Source organism: Pristiophorus japonicus, chromosome 11, assembly GCF_044704955.1.
Source record: "Pristiophorus japonicus isolate sPriJap1 chromosome 11, sPriJap1.hap1, whole genome shotgun sequence".
NCBI lineage: Eukaryota > Metazoa > Chordata > Chondrichthyes > Pristiophoridae > Pristiophorus > Pristiophorus japonicus.
In genome coordinates this window covers 186,162,408-186,181,455 of record NC_091987.1, presented here as the reverse complement: position 1 = coordinate 186,181,455, position 19,048 = coordinate 186,162,408, and positions in this window count along the sequence as shown.

Sequence of the window (19,048 nt, the reverse complement as noted above, 5' to 3'; positions counted from 1 at the left end):
AGGAGGCCAATGAAGCCCTGGTGAGTGTTGTCAGCACCAGGTGGGAGGATCTGACACGGGATGGGCATGGGAAACCTCCACCCCGTACATATCGGAGGATTTGGACAGAGATTGCCGATGTGGTCATGTCGGCACCTAACGAAGCCCGGACACCGGACCAGTGCCACAAGCGTTGGAACAGCCTACTGGCAGCTGTGAAAGTAAGTTGAAATTTATATTTATGTATTATTTAATGATCTAAATAGTAACTAGAATCTGCAATGTTATTTGGTTATATTTAAACATAACTAACTTGTGAACAAATTTGTACAACCCAGCATAAAGTTAAATGTTGCAGTGTGAAATAAATGTCTTCAATGTCTTAAATTGCCTGATCCATTTGCTTCTGCCGTGCAATGTTATCGTATCATTTACAGAAGAAGATCTCGATCAATAATCGGGAGCAACGCAGGACGGGCGGGGGCTCCGCCATGATGCACACATTAAGTGCTCACGAGGAGCTCACGGTGGCCTTGGTGGGCCCAGAAAGCCGTTCGGTCACATCCCATGGTGTGGCCGAACCCACCCTTGAGACATGTGAGTATTGAGAAATGTGCATTGTTCAATGTGTGAATCATTAGTAAATACTGAAAATATCGTAGTTACGCATGTAATGTTATGCAATTAAAATGTAATTTGATGTTATGCAATTACAATGTAATGTTATGCAATTATAATATAATCTGATATATAATGGTGATGTACTATAGATGTTCGAATGAGGTCATGTTAGGTCATGTTAAACCTTGTGATCACCTGTGCATATGGGGTAATGGAAAGCATCGCAATGTTTTGAGTTTGAGAAAAATTGTAATGCAATGATTTGAAAAGTTAATTGTTGTTTATCAAATTAAAGGTCAAGTGGTCGTCGAGTCAGTAGAGTCCACTACCACTGAACCGTCTCCACCATTGCAGGAGGCTGTGCTTCAGCAGGAGGAGGAGGAGGAGGAGACGGAGACAGAGACGGAGGAAGAAGAGGAGATTTTTTTTGCGGGGGGGGGGGGTGGGGAGGGGGTACAACCTGCGGCCATCTCGGTTGAGATGGAAGAAGCATCGGGAACAAGCGGTGTGCAGCTGGCGACGCCAAGGCACGTCACATTGCAAACGGTGACCCCACGGAGGTCTGCTCGCAGCTCAACTCCGAGCACACAAGCGAGTACGGAGGGCACAGTTCCTCCGGACTTCCGCTTCCTCTCCGTCACCTCCACCACGGCAGGAAGTCTTGACATCCCACTCTGTACAACGTCTTGGTGTCGGTCTGTGTAGACCAAAACGGGGGGGGTGGGGTATGAACACGGGGTGGGACAGGATCTGGAGGGAAACGTGGCCACAGGTAGAGAGGGGGGAGTGCTTCTGTATGTAGTTCACTTGTTTTAAAATGTTCACTTGCTGTTATCAATTTATTATACTCTTGTTATTGTTATTGTTAATGTTACTGAATTGGCCAATTGTATTCAATAGTTAAATGTTCATTTGTTCAATTTTTATCATAAGTTAACTGTTCACTTTCCATTCTTTCTGAAATGGTCACTTGTTATCATTACTTAAATGGCCACTTGTTATCATTACTTAAATGGCCACTTGTTCTTAAGGTGTTCAATTTATTATTCTTCTAACGTTTTGGGGATTTTGAGGGAAGGTTGAGTTGATGCGGGGGTGGGGGGTTAGAGGGAGGGTGTTGTTCATTAGTTCTTAAAAAAAAATTATTTTATTAATAAAAAAAAATTCTACAACTTTTGTACCTTCTCTCTTATTTACATAAGTTTTACAACGTACGGTTCCTCATGCAGATTTATTTGTTTATTCTGTTTCCCCATGGAATATCATTTAATAACTTCACTATGTAAAAGCTATTTATGAACTAATTCCAATATATGAGATCTATTTAGCATAAATAAGGGGATAATACCTATTTATATTCCCTGTCCCAAATTTCTGAGTACAATTTGCTTCAATTTTACTCTCTAAATAACTCAGAACAATTCTCCACCCATCCTCAGATGCTAAAAATGGCGTCCGTAGTGCCCATTTCCCTCTATAAGGCCCTGAAAAAGCAACTATTTTTGAGCACTCTTTTGGGCCTTGCATCGGCCCAGCGAAGTGCATGCTAAGTGCTGAAACTTGGGATGGGCCTTGTGTGGGCGATCATTTGGGCGATCATCTCAGCGATCAAAGTGGAAACTTGGGGCCCTATTGTTCCGGCGATATTTTGGGCCTAGTTTCCATTTTTTGCTCAAAATGGGCGATAGAGGTCTATTTTGGGCGATAGATGGGCGATGTGAAGTGGAAAGTCTAGCCCTATAATTCGAGATATATAGACTACAGACTTCAGAGTGTGTATAACAAAACACATCTCGGGATTGAGATCATTGTTATAAGCCTCTCAAGGTTTGCTTCATTATCTTATATGCGCATAGCTTGTTATTGTTTTGATGTTGATAGAACATGGCCTCGATTTTCACTCCACCCAGAGGATTTTGGCTACAACTTTGAAAATTCCCTAAATTTAGCTTAAGCAGGGTGGAGTGTTCTAGCATACAGAGGTTAGTTGTATGATTATTCAATTTTAGCTCAGGTGACTGGACTCTGTAAAAATGTAAAGATATCAGATTTAAAAAATTGCATCACATCTCAAAGTAAGAGATGCACATGCTAAATATTAACAAAGAGATGATATCGAATGGAACATTTAGAGGGTATGTCCGCCTCAATATCACTTGATAGCTTGGTGTTTAATTTTAAGTTATATTTAGATAACTCACCTTTTTTTGTTGTTTTTTTATTTGTTCTCAAGATGGCACAATGCTGGGCTGGCCACATTTATTACCCATCGAAGAAAGTGGTGATGGGCTTTTCCTCTTGAACCATGACAATCCTTGTTGTGGTGGTGATATTTCTTTGTTTCAACGGTGAATGCTGTTGACATGACAAAGGAACCCAATGCAGTTGCTGAGCCCAGCAATATAATGGAAATTAATTATCATCCAGAGTGCTCCTTTGGACCCTTACTTCCATTTACACCAAGAACATTCCTCTGATCCGTGTATTAATGCTCAACTCTATGTAATTATATTTATTTTTTATGTTTTGTTTGAAAGGAGGTTGTCAACATAAGCACTGAAGCTAAACCTTTTACTTAAGTAAACTTTTGCAGTTACATCAAAAATGACTGAGGTTTTATTTGGTAAAGAAGGAAAAATGCAAATGAATTTAATCTCTTCAATCTTATTTTTCTTGATGTTCATTAGAAAACTTTAACTCTTAGCTGTGGCTCAGTTGGTAGCACTCTCGCCTTGAGTCAGAAGGTTGTGGGTCCAAGTCCCACTTCAATGACGTGAGCATAAAAATCTTAGTTGAAACTCCAATGCAGTACTGAGGGAGTGCTGCACTGTTGAAGATGCCATCTTTCGCAGGAAATGTTAAACCGAGGCCCCTTCAGGTGGACCGAAAAGATCCCATGGCACTATTTCGAAGAGGAGCGTGGGAGTTAGCCCCGGTGCCCTGGCCAATATTTGTCCCTCGATCAACATCACTATAAAAACAGATTGCTCATTATCTAATTTCTGTTTGTGGGAACTTGCCATGCACAAATTGGCTGCCGCGTTTCCTACATTACCACAGTAACTGCACTCCAAAAAGTGCTTCATTGGCTGTGAAGCACTTTGGGACATCCTGACATTGTGAACGGCGCTATATAAATGCAAGTCTTTCTTTTAACTCAGACCCTGAGTAGATGGAGATGAAATATGATGCAGTTTTTTGAATCTGATGTCTTTACATCTTTACAGAGTCCAGTCTATGCAAGGAATTGTTGTAACGAATATTTTTGTTGACATTTTCAAAAGAAATATAATTTATATTATTTTTGCTCAAAACATATAATGCTGACTATGAAGGAAATTCAAAGTGGAACAGGAAGCCCCATTATTAATATGCATTTGGTTTGATAACGCGGGTCACATAAATACATTTTATGCATATATATTTATATTATATCATATACATGTATATCTGTGTATGTGCCTCTTTCAGTATCTTGGAACATGTGTGTTTTTGGAACGTCTGCCATCAGGCACTCAAGTTGGCAGAGGTGACGTGGCCACAAGGAAGCCATCTGTGACTTGGAAAAGCCAGTTTTTACCATATCCAGCTATCTTCCATGCGAGAAAATGTCTTACACAACGGCAAGCACCTGTATGGAAATAAAACGCTTGGTTTTGTCGCAGAAAAATGGAAATGCCGATTCCCCTTTCATGCCTCAGCGCACCTCAGTGACAGCCTTACCGCTGCCTAGGTCAGCGTAGGTTATTAAAAATGTTAAGTTTGTTCTGCAAAGTGAGCCCATATCTTCTGGCTACGCTCAGGATTGGTGCCTATTGGCACTTGTGAGCACGACCAGAGATAATCCAGAATGTAGAATAATGGATACTTTTGGAGTGACTGCTTTTTGCAGCAGTTTGAAGTTGGAAAAAAATTGGCCCTGAAATTCCGATGTCCCGGGTCCGTACGAAGTTTTTACGGACCCGGGAAGGCATTGGAAAAGCTGGGTTTCAGCGCGCAATGCACATGCGCTGAAAACCGGCTTTTCCGATCTGTCAAGTTTCTGGCTTGACAGAACTCGCGCATGTCGGGAGCGAGGCCATTTGCAGGGCAATATTTCCGATATTGACGAATATCTTGCCTGCGTATCGCCTACTTTTACAGGCGCAAGTGTTTAAAAATACACAGAAACATTTAAAAATAAAGTTATAAAAACACATTTTATTTTTAAAAACCCTCCCCACTACAGTAAGTTTATTTTAAGGCTTAATTAAAAAAAAAATTTTAAAAGTCGGGAAAATATTTTTTTATAAGAACTATAATGTTAAATATGTAGTTTGTTTTCTTTTTTTTAAATTGTGTTTTTGGTGTGGGGGGGATTTCTCATTCATAGCAATAGGAGTTCCGGACTTACGGAACTCCTATTACTGTGAATGAGAATCTATACTAACCTGATTGGCTACTGTCTCCAGCTCCCGGCCTGTGCGCATCCCCACGTGCACGCGCTGCGACGCGCAGTCACGGGAAGCCTCAGGCTCAGAAGTTCCAACGGACACAGCAGCAACAGGTAAGTGCGCATCTTTTTTCTCTTTTTCTGTCGTTTGCCCGCGGGAAGAGCTCGAACGGAATTTCAGGACCAATAGATTACCATTCCGCACCGCACTGGAGTGTCACCCTAGATTTATGTGCTCAAATCTCTGGAGTGGGACTTGAACCCACAACTTTCTGACTCAGAGGCGAGAGTGTTACCCACTGAGCACTAAATTCATTTCCTTCGCTGCCAAATAATTCCAGCAATAGTATTTGGTGTAACTACAAAAATGTACTTAAATTAAGATGTTTAACTTCAGTGCTTATGTTGACAACCTCTTTCAAAACTTGAATAACTGTTGTCTTTCCAAAATAGCTGCTTCATGCTCGTTGCTTTTCAATGCCCTTTCAGACACATGGATATAAAATAATGCAGCCATTTCTAGTCATTGTAATACCACACAAACAAAGTAAACTTCAAACATGGCAAAAGTTCACTTGTCACACATGCACAGAGGCCTGTGATATGAATCTAAAAATGAAGACAATCTCGTAACACAGAATGCCGAAGCGCCAGTCTGTAGCAACGTGACGTACTGGGGTTTGGGAGAAATCTATAAGCCTTCGCTCTTGGAATCCCAATTTCTTCCCTGTGCTTGCAAGGAAAGACAATCAGGGACTCTTTACTGGTCACCAAGTATTTTGGAGCTGGCAGTACAAGGCAGGATTGGTTCAGTTCATCTCCCCAGCATGTTGACTGCAGTTGCTTAGTATGTGATTGAGTAAAAAAAGGTAACATTTGCCACAACATTCTCTTAGTCTTCCCAAAAACGAAAAAATCACGTCACTCTTTTCAGTTTTTAAAGATTCATTTTACACAAAGTTTCAAATGCGAGTTATGAAATATTAATCAAGTGTGATGACATCTTAAAATATTTTTTGCATTTCACAGAAATAATATGAAAATTGAAAGCAAATAGCCTTACAGAAAATAGTTTACAATGTCCCCAATGGAACAGTTCTGAACCTGATTAATTTAGCTCGCAGTTAAATCCAACTGTTAAATGCTTATACGTGTTATAATAAGGAGCCATTGGGCATTAGTTGCCTCTCATTCTTAACACTGACCAGAGTTAACACACATTCACAATTTCATCATTGAGGAATTAACAATTTAAGTCCAGTTTCAGGGTACAAATTATGCCCTGCAACCTCTCAGAAAATATTCTGTCGAAATCCAAGAAACACACAAGGCTATTAATTCTTTCCTATCTGATTCCTTGATCATCTTCCTAACCATTTTACAAATATTTTCAAAATAACAAAGTTGGTATTTGATGTGTATTCTATTTGATGGCAGCACAACCAAGCCTGATCCTGTCTTTACCTGGCTTCCAACAGGGGGCATCATTGACTAGTGACCCTGGCTGATATTGTCTCCTCTCTGGGAGGGAAAGAAAGAGAAAGAGACGAAAGAAGAAAGCAAAAGACAGAGAGAGAAAGAGAAAGAAAAAAATGTCTTGCATTTATATAGTGCCTATATTTTGAGAACGTCCCAAAGTGCTTTACAGACAATTAGGTATTTTCACAGTATAGTCACTGTTCTGTCAGAAACGCAGCAGCCAATTTGCGCACAGCAAACTCCCACAAACAGCAATGAAATAAATGGCCAGATCATCTGTTTTAGGTGTTGGTTGAGGGATAGATATTGACCAGGGCAGTGGGAGAACTCCCGTGCTCTTCTTCGAATCGGGCCGTGGGATCAGATGGGGCCTTGGCTTCAACGCCTCAATGGAAGGACCGTACCTCCGACAGTGCACCACACACACTGTACTGCACAGAATTACCAGCCTAGATGTGTGCTCAAGTCCTTGGAGTGGGGCTTGAACCTTCTGACTCAAAGGCGAGAGCGCTGCCACTAAGCCAAGGCTGACAGCTAGAAACATTAACATTTTTAATGTTCAGAATGCTCTTGAAACTAAAGCAGGTTTTTCAAAGTCATATTTTTCCCACCTGTGATGAACAATAAGCCTGACTGTAGTTATGGAAGTGTTAATGGAGGTACCAGCCTTGAAGGTCGTTGGAAGTTGGTGCATTATCATTTGGCTGACTTACTGAATCACTGTTGTGCCGTGCCCTGCAGTGAGCACTCCGACAGTTTGCTGCATACAGTTTCAAACCAACAGCCACACAAGTGGAAGAGAGGATGAGATTCTCCAGAATTCGCAGGTCTAATTGGAATCAGGCACCAATTCATGTGGCCTTTAGACAAATGCTATTGAGTCGACCATCTGCCTCGAGGTTGAATGCGAGTCATAAAGCAGAAGGCCGACCATATGGAGGAATCTTTAAGTGGTCTCTAAAATCGGAAACTGCAAACATTACAAGGTACATGGCAAACTTACAAGGAGCTTTTCACGTAAAATACAGCTGCCATTTACGGTCACCAACGAGAAACAGAATTGTTGGACATTCCTCAGTGTTTGATGTTAAAATGCACTGCATTCTCAACCAGTTGTCCAGGCAATTAGAAGCCCTTTCGGCCATTTTTTGGTGACAAGCTCGGTTAAGCAATTAAAATGCTGATTTTTGATTAAATTTAAACATGATTATATTTCTTTTAATATCCCAAATTTAATCGCATACTTCCAACGATTCAGTGGGCAAATGGATCATGTGGTATGGCAGTAATTTCAGCAGATAAACAAGGCTCCAACTTTTATACCTGGTCTGTGCAGAGTCATCATAGTAACTTACAGCACGGAAGGAGGCCATTTCGGCCCATTGTTCCTTCTCCGGCCGACAATGAGCAATCCAGCCGAATTCCACTTTTCAGCTCTTGGCCCTGTAGGTTACGGCACTTCAAGTGCATATCCAAATACTTTTAAAATGTGGTGAAGGGTTCTGCTTCTAACACCCTTTCAGGCAGTGCGTTCGAGTCCCCCAACACTCACTAGGTGAAGAAATTTCCCCTCAAATCCCTTCTAAACCTCCTACCAATTACTTTAAATCTATGCCCCCTGGTTGTTGACCCTGCTGCTTAGGGAAATAGGTCAACAACAACAACTTTTATTTATATAGCGCCTTTAATGAAGTAAAACATCCCAAGGCATTTCACAGCACTGTTATAAGATAAAACAAATAAATTTGACACTGAACCACCAAGAAATTACGGCAGATGCTTGGTCAAAGAGGTAGGTTTTAGGGAGCATCTTGAAGGAGGAAAGAGAGGCAAAGAGGCGGAGAGGCTTAGGGAGGGATATCAAGAGCTCAGGGCCCAGGCAGCTGAAGGCACAGCCACCAATGGTTGAGCAGTTATAATCAGGGATGCTCAAGAAGGGAGAATTTGAGGAACGCAGACATCTCATGGAGTTGTGAGGCTGAAATAGATTACAGAGATAGGGAGAGGCGAGGCCATGGAGGGATTTGTAAACAAGGTTGAGAATTTTGAAATCGAAGAGTTGCTTAACCGGGACCCAGTGTAAGTCAGCGAGGGCAGGGGTGATGGGTGATCAGGAATGGCGCAAGTTAGAACACGGGCTGCCGAATTTTGGATAACCTCAAGTTTACATCAGGTAGAATGTGAGAGGCCAGCCAGGAGTGCATTAGAGTCATCAAGTCTAGAGGTAACAAAGGCATGGATGAGGGTTTCAGCAGCAGATGAGCTATGGCATGGGCGGAGGTGGAAATAGACTGTTTTAATTATGCCACGGATATGTGGCCAGAAGCACAATTCAGGGTTAAATATGATACCTTGGTTGCAAACAATTTGGTTCAGCTTCAGATAGATGCTAGGGTGAGGGATGGAATCAGTGGCTAGGGAATGCAGTTTGTGGCAGGGACCAAAGACAATGGCTTCGGTCTTCCCAATATTTAACTGGAGAAAACTTCTGCTCATCCAGATCTGGATGTCGGACAAGTGGTCTGACAATTTAGAGACCATGGAAGGGTCAGAGGTAGAACTGGGTATCGTCAGCATACATGTGGAAACTGACTCCATGTTTTCGGATGATATCGCCAACGGGCAGCATATAGATGAGAAATAGGAGGGGGCCAAGGACAGGTCCTTGGGAGACATCAGAGGTAACAAAGCGGGAGTGGGAAGAGAAGCCCTTGCAGGAGATTTTCTGGCTATGATTAGATAGATAAGAATGGAACCAGGTGGGTGCAGTCCCACCCAGCTGGAGATTGGTGGAAACGTTGGAGGAGGATGGAGTGGTCAACCGTGTCAAAGGTTGCAGATAGGTCGAGGAGGATGAGGAGAGATAGTTTACTTTTGTCACAGTCACAGAGGATGTCATTCGTGACTTGGATTAAAGCCGTTTCAGTACTTTGGCAGGTGCGGAAACCAGATTGAAGGGATTCAAAGATGGGCACAGATTTGGGAGGCAACAACATGTTCAAGGACTTTGGAGAGGAAAGGGAGGTTGGAGATGAGGCGGTAGCTAGCAAGCACAGTGGGGTCAAGGGTTGTTTTTTTGAGGAGAGGGGTGATAGCGGCAGATTTGAAGGAGAGCGGGACCGTACCAGAGGAGAGAGAACTGTTAATAATGTCGGCTAACGTGGGAGCCAGAAAAGGAAGTTGGGTTGTCAACAGTTTAGTGGGAATAGGGTCAAGGGAGCAGGAAGTGGGTCTCATGGACAAGATGAGTGTGGAGGTCAAGAGGGGAGATCAGAGAGAAACTAGAGAAAGATGTGAGTTTAGGGCTAAGGTAGGAGGGAACCTCAGATGAAGTTTGGCCTGGTGGGCAAGGGGAAGGAAGGGAACTGGCAGAGGCAGCTGATCGGATGGTCTCAATCTTTGAGACAAAGAGGTCCATGAGCTCCTCACACTTGTTGGAGGTGAGTGTGGGAGAGACTTCAAGAGGGGTTGAAGAAGATGGTTCACAGTAAAGCATACTAGATGGGAGTCATCTTTTCATTCCAGAATAATAGTGAGCAGTTTTGCAGACAAGCGTAGGGCCTAATAATGCTTTATGTGGTCCTGCCAGATCTGGCGGTGAATGGCTAAACGAGTTGTCCGCTGTTATGTCTTGAATGAAGAATCTGACCAGATACTGTAAGCTCAAAGTAATGTGTGACTGTAGTCCTTTATTACAGGTCTCCAGAGTGCCTCTTCAGCCTGTGAGGCCTCCTTGTGTACAGGTGCTCCCAAGGGATTGTGGGATCCCCTGGGACTCCAGGGGATGAGCCCTCTGGTGGTTAAACAAGATATTTACAGGTTGACATATATAACAACACTCCCCCCTCCCCCCCCCCGCCGCCAAAGTCAAGAGTGTAACTATTTACAATGTGAGTCGATCTGGGGCCTTCCTTTCCCGAGCTGATTGTCTCGGTGCAAATGCTGGTTTTGGTGAGTCGTTTGTTGGGCCCTCGCTGGGCTGCTGTGCAGCTGGCATTGTCGGGTTGCTGGGTGTGGAGAGTCCTGCTGGGCTGCTGCAGGTGATGGGTTCTGCTTCATGATCAACTGCTGGGTCGGTTGCCTCTTGTGTGTGTTGGGGGGTCGAAAAAGGTAGAGTCTATTGTGGGTTGTTCTGGATAGTCCGTGAATCTGAGTTTGGTTTGGTCCAAGTGTTTTCTGCAGGTGAGTCCATTTGAAAGTTTGACCAGAAACATCCTACTCCCCTCTTTGGCCATGACAGTGCTGGGAAGCCACTTGGGACCTTGTCCATAGTTCAACACAAATACAGGATCATTAAGCTCGATTTCACATGACACATTTGCGTGATCATAATATGTATTCTGTTGAAGCCGCCTGCTCTCGACCTGTTTGTGTAGATCAGGGTGGACTAACGAGAGCCTTGTCTTAAATGCCCTTTTCATGAGCAGTTCAGCAGGGGGAACCCCAGTGAGCGAGTGGGGTCTTGTGCGGTAACTAAGCAGGACTCGGGATAGCCGAGTCTGCAGTGAGCCTTCAGTTACCCTCTTCAAGCTCTGCTTGTTTGCACTGCTCTCTCTGCCTGACCTTTGAACGCGGGTTTAAACGGAGCAGATTTGACATGTATGATCCCATTGTAGGTCATGAACTCTTTGAACTCGGCACTGGTGAAGCACGGCCCATTGTCACTCACAAGGACATCAGGCAGGCCGTGCGTGGCAAACATGGCCCGTAGGCTTTCAATGGTGGCAGCAGACGTGCTTGCCGACATTATCTCACATTCAATCCATTTGGAGTATGCATCTACGACCACAAGAAACAATTTTTCCAAGAATGGGCTTGCATTGTCGACATGGACCCTGGACCACGGTTTGGAGGGCCAGAACCATAAACTTAGTGGTGCCTCCCTGGGTGTATTGCTTAAATGTGAACATTTGTTACATTTGTGCACGCAGGACTCTAAGTCTGCATCGATACCGGGCCACCACATGTGGGATCTGACTCTTGCTTTCATCATTACAATGCCTGGGTGGTCACTAATGAAAGTGTCCCAGCCCTTTTTTGGCACCACTACCCGATTACCCCATCGGAGGCAGTCTGCCTGTATGGACATTTCATCTCTGTGCCGCTGGTACAGCTTTATTTCTTCCTGCATTTCATGAGACCAACTCCCATGGAGCACACAGTTTTTTTTACTAAGGACAGTAAGGGGTCCTGGCTCGTCCAGATCCTAATCTGTCGGGCGATAACAGGTGATTGCTCACTCTCGAATGCTTCCATGACCATAACTAAATCTGCGGGCTGTGCCATCTCCATCCCTGTGGTGGGCAATGGCAACCTACTGAGAGTATCAGCACAGTTTTCTTTGCCTGGCCTGTGGCGGATGGCGTAGTTGTATGCGGACAACGTGAGCGCCCATTTCTGGATGTGGGCCAATGCATTCATAGTTATCCCCTTACTTTCAGAAAAGAAGGATATAAGTGGCTTATGGTCAGTTTCCAATTCAAATTTGAGCGCAAACAGATATTGAAGCAGTTTCTTTACCCCATAAACACACGCTAACGTTTCTTTTTCGGTCATGCTGTAAGCCCTTTCAGCCTTAGACAGACTTCTGGATGCACAAGCAACCAGTTGCAATTTCCCAGATTCATTAGCTTGTTGCAATACACACCCGATGCCATATGACGACACATCACATGCCAGTACCAAATGCTTACATGGATCATACAACACAAGCAATTTGTTTGAGCATATCAGTTTCCTAGCTTTCTCAAAAGCATTTTCTTGGCTTTTACCCCATACCCATTCATTTACTTTACGCAGTAAGGCATGCAGGAATTCTAACAGTGTGCTGAGACCCGGTAAGAAGTTACCAAAGTAGTTCAGGAGTCCTAGAAATGATCGCATCTCCGTCACGTTCTGTGGTCTCGGTGCATTCTTGAACGCCTCCGTCTTCGAATCGGTGAGCCTGATGCCGTCCGCCTCGATTCTTCTCCGCAGGAACTCCACTTCAGGTGCCAGGAAAATGCACTTCGAGTGTTTTAACCTGAGCCCCAGACGATTAAGCCAACTAAGAACCTCCTCCAGGTTCTGCACGTGCTCGACGGTGTCCCGACCTGTAAACCAAGATGTCGTCCTGGAAGACCACGGGGCGCGGGACCAACTTCAGCAAGCTTTCCATGTTCCTCTAGAATATCGCCGCAGCTGATCGAATCCCAAATGGGCATCTGTTGTAAATGAAGAGACCTTTGTGCGTGTTGATGCAGGTGAGGCCCTTCGGTGATTCCTCCAGCTCCTGCGTCATGTAGGCCGAGGTCAAGTCCAGCTTCGTGAACGACTTTCCTCCCGCCAGCATCGTAAATAGGTCGTCTGCCTTTGGTTGATCCTGCAGGGAGAAACTATTGGTGATAGTTACTTTGTAATCACCACAGATTCTGATGCTGCCGTCTTCCTTGAGGACTGGAACAATCAGACTGGCCCACTCGTTGAATTCGATTGGTGAAATGATGCCCTCTCGTTGCAGCCAGTCCAGTTCGATCTCCACCCTCTCTCTCATCATGTACTGTACCGTTCTCGCCTTGTGATGGATGGGTCGCACCCCCGGAATCAAGTGGATCTGCACTTTTGCTGCTTGGAACTTCCCGATGCCCGGTTCGAACAGCGAGGGGAACTTGTTCAGGACCTGGGTACATGAGGTGTCATTGACGGACGAGAGTGCTCGGACGTTGTCCATGTTCCAGTATATCTTTTCCAGCCAGCTCCTGCCAAACAACGTGAGGCCATCACCCGGTACCATCCAGAGTGGTAAATTGTACGCCGCTCCATCGTAGGAGACCTTTACGGCAGCACTGCCGATTACAGGAATCAGTTCCTTTGTGTACATTCTCAGTTTAGTACGAATGGGAGTCAGGACTGGCCTTGAGGCTTTGCTGCACCACAATTTATTGAAAGTCTTTTTGCTCATTATGGACTGGCACGCGCCCGTGTCCAGCTCCATTGACACTGGGAGTCCAGTTAATTCAAACCTTCAGCATTATCGGGGGACACTTTGTGGTAAATGTGTGCACCCCACATACCTCTGCCTCCTCAGTCTGAGGCTGTGGTTCATCATGATCCACCGTGGATGTGTCCTCCTCTGCAACATGGTGGTTTGCAGGATTAGCAGGGTTTGCACCTTGCTTGCACATACGTTGGAGGTGTCCCATTGTTCCACAGTCCTTGCAAACGTATCCTTTAAAGCGGCATGAATGGAAGTGATGATCACCTCCGCAGCATCAACAAGTTGTTAATGGCCTTTCATTCACCATCCTTGATGGTGGACTCAGATATCTGCGCTTGTGCAGCTGCAGGCATGTGAGTCCTGCCCTGTATGTTACAATTCGAAAACAACATTACTTTGTTCACAGTACTTGCAGCAGCACTTGTGTGCTGAGAGATTTGTTTGGTATTGTCACTGCTGGCGATGACCGCCTGGGCTATCGCTAAGGCTTTATTCAAGGTTGGAGTTTCTACAGTCAAAAGTTTGCGAAGTATTACTTCATGGCCAATGCCAAGTACAAAGAAGTCCCTGAGCATGTGCTGCAAGTGTCCTTCAAATTTTTAATGTCCTGCAAGGTGCCTTAGCTCGGCGACGCAGCTCACCACTTCCTGGCCTTCAGACCTCTTGTATGTGTAGATCCGGTACCTCGCCATCAGAACGCTTTCCTTCGGGTTTAGATGCTCCTGGACCAGTGTGCACAAATCATCTTATAACTTCTATGTGGGTTTCGCTGGAGCGAGTAGATTTTTCATGAGGCCATACGTTGGTGCCCCCCCAAATGGTGAGGAGGATCGCCCTTCGTTTAGTAGCGTTCACTTCTCCTTCCAGCTCGTTGGCCACTAAGTATTGGTCGAGTCACTCCATGAAGGTTTCCCAATTATCTCCCTCCTAAAATTTCTCCAGGATGCCCACTGTTCTCTGCATTGTTGCGGTGGGGTTTGTCATCTGTATCTCGTCACCAGCTGTTATGTCTTGAATAAAGAATCTGACCAGGTACTGTAAGCTCAAAGTAATATGTGACTGTAGTCCTTTCTTACAGGTCTCCAGAGTGCCTCTCCATCCTGTGAGGTCTCCTTATGTACAGGTGCTCCCAAGGGATTGTGGGATATCCGTTCAAGTCTGTGCCCCTTAGACTTGAGGGAGCGAAGATGAGGGCCATGCCAGGGGGAATGGCCAGGGTGAGAGAGAGAATAGTTTTAATTGGGACTAGGGCACCTAAGGTTGGGGTGCAGGTGTGATTGAGCAGATCGGTGGCTGCAGAACTGTCATGGTGAAAGAAGAGCCAAAGGCTGGACAGTTTGGAGTTGATAAGTGCAGTTATAAGAGAGTTTGGAGAGAGTTTTTTCTGGGGCGGATGCAGAAGGAAGTAGAGTAGGGTGGGGGAAAGGGGGAAGGGGGGGTGGGCAAAACAAGGAAATGGTCAGAGATGGCTTTATCTTTAGTTGACACGGTTGGAATAGCAAGGTCACGAGAGATGGCAAGGTCAAGGGGGTGGCCGTGAATATGGGTTGAGGAATTCACATGGAGGGAGAGATTAAGGGAGGACAGGAGGGTAGTGAACTCAGAGAAGAGAGAGCATGATGAATTGAGATGGAGGTTGAAATCACTGAGTATGAGAAGTCACTTGGTGCAGAGGCTGAGGGAGGAAAGCAGTTAAGATATCTCGGTGATAAAATTTTTATCATATCTGGGTGGGCGGCAGAGAATGAGAAGTGAGAGGGATGAAATAAGGTGAGATGTTCAAACCAGGAGAAAGTGCTGGAGGAGTAGGGGGACAGATCAAGGTGTGATTTGCTGGTGAGAGTCACACAGCCACCATGGCAGTCTGGACAGGGCAAGTGTTGGAAGGTATAGCCAGACAGGGAGGCTTCATTTAAAGGTAAGGTGTCATCATCCCTCAGCCATGTTTCCATCAGGGCCATGATGTTGATGCAATCATCCATGTTAAGCTCATGGATGGCAAGGACCTTGTTCGCAAGTGAACGGACATTCTGCAAGGAGATATGGTGAAGTTCAGTGATGGCTGATCTACTGCCAGCATCCACAGGTTCAGGGCTTGGAGGGATGAGCTGGATGGGGAGGAGATTGGCAAGGTTAGCCCCCCGTGGACAAGCTGGGTGGCAAGTTCGGTGAGAGAGTTGGATGGGATAATTGGGGTTGTTACTCCTGAGGAGACAGCAATGAGTGCCACGGTGGGCCCTCTGGAGGATGCCAAAAGAGGTACAGAGGGAAGCTGCAGGCTTATCACAGGTCCTTCCTATCCACTCTATCTAGGCCCCTCATAATTTTATACACCTCAATAAGGTCTCCCTTCAGCCTCCTCTTCAAACAAAACAAACCCAGCCCATCCAATTATTTCTCATAGAAACATAGAAACATTGAAACATAGAAAATAGGTGCAGGAGTAGGCCATTCGGCCCTTCGAGCCTGCACCGCCATTCAATGAGTTCATGGCTGAACATGCAAATTCAGGACCCCATTCCTGCTTTCTCGCCATACCCCTTGATCCCCCTTGTAGTAAGGACTATATCTAACTCCTTTTTGAATATATTTAGTGAATTGGCCTCAACAACTTTCTGTGGTCGATAATTCCACAGGTTCACCACTCTCTGGGTGAAGAAGTTTCTCCTCACCTTGGTCCTAAATGGCTTACCCCTTATCCTTAGACTGTGACCCCTGGTTCTGGACTTCCCCAACATTGGGAACATTCTTCCTGCATCTAACCTGTCTGAACCCATCAGAATTTTAAACGTTTCTATGAGGTCCCCTCTCATTCTTCTGAACTCCAGTGAATACAAGCCCAGTTGATCCAGTCTTTCTTGATAGGTCAGTCCCGCCATCCCGGGAATCAGTCTGGTGAACCTTCCCTGCACTCCCTCAATAGCAAGAATGTCCTTCCTCAAGTTAGGAGACGAAAACTGGACACAATACTCCAGGTGTGACTTCACCAAGGCCCTGTACAACTGTAGCAACACCTCCCTGCCCCTGCACTCAAATCCCCTCGCTATGAAGGCCAACATGCCATTTGCTTTCTTAACCGCCTGCTGTACCTGCATGCCAACCTTCAATGACTGATGTACCATGACACCCAGGTCTCGTTGCACCTCCCCTTTTCCTACTCTGTCACCATTCAGATAATAGTCTGTCTCTCTGTTTTTACCACCAAAGTGGACAACCTCACATTTATCCACATTATACTTCATCTGCCATGCATTTGCCCACTCACCTAACCTATCCAAGTCACTCTGCACCCACATAGCATCCTCCTCGCAGCTCACACTGCCACACAACTTAGTGTCATCCGCAAATTTGGAGATACTACATTTAATCCCCTCGTCTAAATCATTAATGTACAGTGTAAACAGCTGGGGCCCCAGCACAGAACCTTGCGGTTCCCCACTAGTCACTGCCTGTCATTCTGAAAAGTACCCATTTACTCCTACTCTTTGCTTCCTGTCTGCCAACCAGTTCTCAATCCATGTCAGCACACTACCCCCAATCCCATGTGCTTTAACTTTGCACATTAATCTCTTGTGTGGGACCTTGTCGAAAGCCTTCTGAAAGTCAAAATATACCACATCAACTGGTTCTCCCTTGTCCACTCTACTGGAAACATCCTCAAAAAATTCCAGAAGATTTGTCAAGCATGATTTCCCTTTCACAAATCCATGCTGACTTGGACCTATCATGTCACCTCTTTCCAAATGCGCTGCTATGACATCCTGAATAATTGATTCCATCATTTTACCCACTACTGAGGTCAGGCTGACCGGTCTATAATTCCCTGTTTTCTCTCTCCCTCCTTTTTTAAAAAGTGGGGTTACATTGGCTACCCTCCACTCAATAGGAACTGATCCAGAGTCAATGGAATGTTGGAAAATGACTGTCAATGCATCCGCTATTTCCAAGGCCACCTCCTTAAGTACTCTGGGATGCAGTCCATCAGGCCCTGGGGATTTATCGGCCTTCAATCCCATCAATTTCCCCAACATAATTTCCCGACTAATAAGGATTCCCCTCAGTTCCTCCTCCTTACTAGACCCTCTGACCCCTTTTATATCCAGAAGGTTGTTTGTGTCCTCCCCTAATAGCTAATAGTGTCCTCTCCTCATAGCTAAATTTCTCCAGTCCAGACAACATGCCCATAAATCCCCTGTGTACCCTCTCGAGTGCAATCGCATCTTTCCTGTAATGTCGTGACCAGAACTGCATGCAGTACTGTAGCTGTGGCCTAACTAGTGGTTTATACAGTTCAAGCATAACCTCCCTGCTCTTGTATTCTATGCCACGGCTAATAAAGGCAATTATTCAGTATGCCTTCTTAACCACTTTATCTACCTGGTCTGCTACGTTAAAGAGGAGATTAATGCAATAGTTAGGAAGGACATTCGCTTGGATGATGTGGAATCTATATGGGTAGAGCTGCGGAAGGGCAAAAAACGTTAGTGGGAGTTGTGTACAGACCTCCAAACAGTAGTAGTGATGTTGGGGAGGGCATCAAACAGGAAATTAGGGGTGCGTGCAATAAAGCTGCAGCAGTTACCATGGGTGACTTTAATATGCATATAGATTGGGCTAACCAAACTGGAAGCAATATGGTGGAGGAGGATTTCCTGGAGTGCATAAAGGATGGTTTTCTAGACCAATATGTTGAGGAACCAACCAGGGGGGAGGCCATCTTAGATTGGGTGTTATGCAATGAGAGAGGATTAATGAGCAATCTCGTTGTGCGAGGCCCCATGGGGAAGAGTGACCATAATATAGTGGAATTCTACATTAGGATGGAGAATGAAACAGTTAATTCAGAGACCATGGTGCAAAACTTAAAGAAGGGTAACTTTGAAGGTATGAGGCGTGAATTGGCTAGGATAGATTGGCGAATGATATTTAAGGGGTTGACAGTGGATGGGCAATGGCAGACATTTTGAGACTGCATGGATTAAGTACAACAATTGTACATCCCTGTCTGGCGTAAAAATAAAAAAGGGAAAATGGCTCAACCGTGGCTATCAAGGGAAATCAGGGATAGTATTAAAGCCAAGGAAGTGGCATACAAATTGGCCAGAAATAGCAGTGAACCTGGGTACTGGGAGAAATTAAGAACTCAGCAGAGGAGGACAAAGGGTTTGATTAGGGCAGGGATAATAGAGTACAAGAGGAAGCTTGCAGGGAACATTAAAATGGACTGCAAAAGCTTCTATAGATATGTAAAGAGAAAAAGGTTAGTAAAGACAAACGTAGGCCCCCAGCAGTCAGAATCAGGGGAAGTCATAACTGGAAACAAAGAAATGGCAGACCAATTGAACAAGTACTTTGGTTCGGTAATCACTAAGGAGGACACAAACAACCTTCCGGATATAAAAAGGGTCAGAGGGTCTCATAAGAAGGAGGAACTGAGGGAAATCCTTATTAGTTGGGAAATTGTGTTGGGGAAATTGATGGGATTGAAGGCCGATAAATCCCCAGGGGTTGATGGTCTGCATCCCAGAGTTCTGAAGGAGGTGGCCTTGGAAATAGAGGAT